Source organism: Anguilla rostrata, chromosome 6 (assembly GCF_018555375.3).
Source record: "Anguilla rostrata isolate EN2019 chromosome 6, ASM1855537v3, whole genome shotgun sequence".
Taxonomy (NCBI): Eukaryota; Metazoa; Chordata; class Actinopteri; order Anguilliformes; family Anguillidae; genus Anguilla; species Anguilla rostrata.
Window position 1 is genome coordinate 32947145 of NC_057938.1, and position 6000 is coordinate 32953144.

A 6000-nucleotide genomic window follows, 5' to 3' on the forward strand; every position below is an offset into this window, starting at 1 on the left:
AACAGGGGAATTTGCTTGCATGTACAACAGCGACTACAAGTACATCTTTTATTGTGTACTTAACATTGTCAAGCATAACTTCAGTTACACGCTGAATCTTCTCAGCAAAATCTGTATTTCATAATTTCTTGTGCCCTCCTAGAGCTTGCTGAAGTGGTAGTGGTAAGGATGTAAATGATGTTTCCACACTCATTCCTGGTATTTTCTTATAATCTCCCAACATGTTGTTTGAAGAGTAATCCCAGCACTGTTTAAACTGGTGGCGTTTGCTTAGGGTTGTGGAAATGTTGATAAAGTTTCTACATGTACTGGCTACATTCTTGAAATACTGGTGCATGCTTTCAAAATGCATCCACCAGAGTGAACAGAAAGGGCCATACCACAAGAGAACCCTAGAATAATGTATAAGGTAGTGGCATTTTGGTGTTATTACATCCGCATCAAAAAAGGTAACAGCCTAAAAAGACACCATTTCTGAGCAGCTGAACCAACAATACCTGAATTTTGTAATATTTTTTCAGAGATTTGAACAGGCATATTTTTCTCGTCATTCTGACCTACTGAAATTAATTTAAACTCTTCATTAACTTCTCGTATTGTCATGTGTCTTTCTCGATGAGCTCTACATAAAACAAGCCGTATTACCAAGGGTATAACACCTTCCAACAGGTCATGCATGACATCCGGTGGTAGTGATATTGTAACATCAAAGTAACTCAGAGCATCAAATGGACAACTACGGTGCACACCATATATTGCACTGTTGGCAGGATTCTCTTGAACACAGTTAAGGTGGTAACTATGAACATCAGTAGTCCTTAAAGTAAAATGGTCTTCACTAAAGTGATCCTTCTTACTTGAATGAGTTGCCATGCAATAGCGACAGATTCTTCCGGAATTAAATGACATACTGAATCCACCAATCATATGTGCAGATAAATTATCTCCAGATATCGTAGCTAAAGCAGCATGCACTCTGTAATCATGATCACCAAATGTCACAACAAAACCATCAGTTAAAAGTACTTTTAAATCATCAATCAGAGGTTTCAAAATGGTGTCCATATTCACTAACAGAGCCAGATGAATATGTTTTACCTTAGATTTGTACTTGCTGCCAATATTGCCAACTGTATAGTAAAAGGCACAGACCTTATGTTTTGTTCTTTTTGAACCCAGTGGATTAACCACTTGGAACTCATCTTCATAAAAATGCAGACGTAAAGCATCTGGGTGAGTGGAAAAAAATGGATGCTCTTTAAAGAACAAACCATCTTGATAATCCTTCAACACATCCTCTTCTCTGTTTCGAGTGTTCTGTGCTTGAATATGGTCCCAAATATCATCATGAGTACAATGTTTTCTGAGAACATCATTTACAGGGACATAGGCATAACTTCCTATTGCTTAGCCAGATGAATCTCTTAATGTATACTGTACAGGCTCTGTCATTTCTAAATTAGATTTACAATACTCTCTGAGTAAATATTCTGAACGTATTACTCTGGAGGCCTCATCAAAAAAATCTGTGGATTTTAGGAGTTCCAAAAGTCCAGGACAATCTTCAACATTGAAACCATTTTGCTGAAGATGGTAAGAAATAATAGAGTCATAGTGCTCCTTGAAATTGCCAAACAAATTCTTGACATCATCAAGAATATCCTGTTGAACACCCTGTGGTGTAATGTTCTTTTCTCTGTACTTTAGTATGAAATTGACGAGATTCCCTCTGAAATCTGTTAATAGTGCATTTCTATTGGGTGGACTATTTGCATCAGTACGGTCTTCTTCAGCAGATTCATTAGAACAATCTTCAGAATTACTTTGATTACCTGGCACAATGCATGTTTTATGCTTCCTGTAGACGTGCCTCCTAAAAGATTCATATTTCATAAAGGTCCGTTGACCGTCATCAAGGCCACAGTTTATATAAGTCTGATTCATGAGCATGAATTAACCCAATGTGCTGAACCAATTTCAGCAAGGTGAAAAATCTGCGTGAGTCTTGGGGCAACAATATGGTCGTAGCATTTTTATCTATTAGTCCAGAAGGTTGATTATCCTGGTGACAGCAGTGGCTTATCACAAGGTTCAGACACTTTAAGCACATGCCTCTGGATACATATTAGTGTATTCTTACAGTGAGAAGGGTAAGACACGTTGACACAAAGTAGGCACAACACGCTGCAAGGATGCCATCTTCCACACTCACAGCTCTGCAAATGTCTAATCCCTCCATTTTCACTGAAGCAGTAGTTCTTCTCTCCTTGAACACCATTTCTTAGTCACAGGCATCCGGCAGTTGAATGGTATGATATGGCGTGGCTGGTTCTTCCTAAACAAAGATTTTAAGAAAAATTTTCAGTGTAATGACATGGTGGGGGATTTGTGCCACAATCAAATGCAATCGTTAGAGTAGAACAACGTGAAATCCGCACACATGACATTACTTTTCATTAGTGACATGCGGAAAACATGCCAAGATGAACAAATGAAATGCTGAATTTGTGTCATATTTGAATCCAACCCATCTTGATGTGCAATCCACTCAATGATAAAAATAAATGATAAAAAAATAAAAAACTCCATGATAAAAATAAATGCTAATCACATCATTGCATTTCTCCGAATGTCGTTGTAGGCTTCATTGCATTTCAACCCAAACAATGCAAAAATCGTGCCACAGTGAAAAGTAATCACTGTCCAATCACATTGGTATGGGGGGCGTGGTAGACAGGGCTACAGACGGAAGTGATCTCTGATCCATGTACAGTGGTAGGCTACATGCCACTCAAGCCAGCTCACTTTATCTAAGACCAAAGGCAGAGTTCGCTAGAGTTTGCAGCAGAGAAGGCTGGTCCATAGAGGCAGAGGAGGTTTCTCCTCCTGTATTTTTTAGAGGCAAGAGGGAGATCAAAATATAAAAAAGAGTAATCGGTTGAAATAAACCATTAACAAATCTCGTTATCATTTATAAAATATTTTTTATCTCTTCTTTGGAAAAAATCCATTATTGAAATTCTGATTAAAATGCTTCAACACCTGCAGGGCAGGCAAGAGGGGAAAGGGCAGTCTGTGTGAAGTGGTGGTGGAGGGGGGGAGGGGGGCAGGGGAGGACGGGCTCCTGCTGTCCTCCTTAGGGCGGGATCTCTTATATCAATTTAATGTACTTCATTTTTTTCATGCTAATCTGTTATTGGCCAATACACGTAAAATGATGCTCCAAGGGAGGACATCCTCCCTAACCAATCAACAACCAGAATACAATATTGACATCGCGTTGGTCCAATGATAATTTCCAAATTTCATCTTCAATTTTCTAGCACTGTATTGTATTATAACATGCAAATTGCAACTACTTTTAAAACACATCACTAAAAAAAGTACATTTTATTTAAGCCTTTTCAACCAGAGGAGGCTGGTCCATAGAGGTAGAGGAGGTTGTCCAAATTTCCTTTTTTCAGATTTACGTTTCCCTTTTTTTCGAGCAGTAGCTACCTACTTGCGTTAGCCAACGCAACAGTTAGCTTGTTGTAGCAGCCCTGAAGAACTGAGCTAACGCCGGCAAGAATGGATTTTGACGAGGCAATTAACAGCAGCGTGAGTGAGGGGGTCACAGAGAGGCATGGACGCAGACGCAGTGAGTGGGATGGGGAAGAACATCTTGTGGATTATTTGTTGTCACAGCCATTCCACAGTTTGGATTACGCAGCAGGTGAGGATCAAGACTGCTGGACAACCAGCTCCACAGATAACCATGATCAAAAATTCTAATTCTAGTGACACCACGAGGTTCATTCCCATCCAGAGCCCGCAGCGATTAGATGTGTTTTTCCCTCTCGTTCACCTGGCCCCTTTTTTATATTCATCCTTTGTGTTGTAATATGACATGCAAGGAATAAACCCCTCCGGGCTGTCCCGTTGTTGGAAAATAATGTAGGGTCGCTTAACCAGCCCCAAGGTAGGCTACATTATTTTCCAATAACGGGACAGCCCGGAGGGGTTTATTCCACTTATACAACGGGTTACCAACAATGACTATACATGGTTACTTTTATATTTATTGATTTTTATCGATTTAATCAGCTGAAAGTGAAATATTCTTCTGCGGGCGTTTGGGCATATTATTTTACCGTTGTCAAGCAAAACTCTGGTTGGTAGTTCCATTTGCACCGTTGTTAAGCAAAAACCTCTGGTCATTAATTCTATGAAAACAATGATTCTATCAAGAAAAAACAGTTCCTTCTCGTTTTATACCATACAGTATAGCACCAATTTTGGTCATTTTTGTCATTACATTACTTAATAAAACTGCATGAAACCATAAGTCAATCAAATTCACTGTCTTACTTTTTAAATGGTGTGGTTGCACAATGTACATAACGTTTTTCTATTAAAATTCTTGGTTTTAGGTCAGAATGGTCTCACGGCATTCTTGTTATCCCTTCTAGCTAGCTAGCTAACTATTGAATTGTATTCAAAACAGCGGTTACTATAAACACAATCGTTCACAAACATACGGATGAAAATGCGTCCCATAGCCATGTGTTAAATGCGGAGCGCCTATTCTACTGTCCAAATAAGGGACGATTCCGATTTGCGGGATGGTTGGCAACCGTAAATAAAGCTAACAACAGTAACTAGAAATGTGATTCAACATTGCCATCAATTGTGAAACTGGACATTGAAAAGGGGAGGGGATGTAACAACAATTCAAAAGTGAAAGAATAACGTTGCTGTTTAAACTGCTTTAAAATGCTGGATTTTGTAGCGCATTGATTTTAGAACTGTTAAAAGGCCGAGGTATCCCTTTACTGAGAAATAGGCTAATGCCCACCCTTGGACCAATCAGAATCGAGTATTCAGCCAAGCCGTTATGGTTATTATATAACAGCTAAGGGGCGTTGTTCGGCCTGACGCGAAGCGGAAGTCACCAAGTATGGCAATATGAAAGTAATAAACACACTCCTATTAACCACTGAAAAAACGTTTTTTTTTCTTAGACGCGGAGTGACTGAATTGTGCAAAGGAATTAAGCCGGACACCCACCGCACGCGTAGCTGCCGCGAGCGCACGACGCACGTACTACGCGCGTAAGTGAAGCGTATTTGAAGTCGGCCTACTGTTATTAAAACGGCAGTGGGCGACGTCCTCTACACCAGATGCGAACGCGTCACGAACCGGCTGCGAAACTTGTGCGACACAAGCGAACTGAAGCGTAGTTTTTCGCTTCTGTTCTATTTTTCTGCTTGCCGCACGTCATGATGACCTGTTTATACACAGAAACATGCTCTAAAATGCTAGGTATAGGCTACATGCTCTGATTTATATTTCCTTATATTATGCTGGGCACCGAGCCTTGATTGACAAAAGAATCAGCAAGCCCGTAGAATTAGAGCTGCGTAGAATTAGGTCGCAAATTGTGTACCCTTCTGTCCTGCTCCGTTGTCTGTTATTTCGTGACTTTTAGTGTTTGTAAGGTTTATAAAGCATTTTGATAGCTTATCTGCAGGTAGGAATCCTCTTTGCTGTTTTGTTAAGCTAGAACCGGAAAAGTTGATAGTGGAGAACAGGAGCAGACGCATATGTCCCAGCAAGCTTTGCATATGAGAAAATAACAACAGTGTGAGATAAATTAGGCGAAATGATGAAATTGCGTAGTTGAAACAATATGTTTTTATTAGAATGGGCATGTAGGTGAAGGTTGACATGATCACAGAGTATAGTGCGAAGTAAATGAAGTGACCATGAGCGAGCTTAGTTTCCTTATCAAACGGTATGTATAACAGTCTGTATTAAACATTACTCATTAAAGTGGAGGGTTAAATAACGGGTGAAATCTATTGTACGATGTGTTTTTCTCATGTTCAGTACTAATAGTTATAATTATGAGTGAGTCATGATTTTAAATGTAATGTTTTAATGCGGAGTTGCAGAATGTACATACGTAGTAATTGTTTGTATGTGGCTAGATAGAGAACAGGGCAAGGTAACATGAAT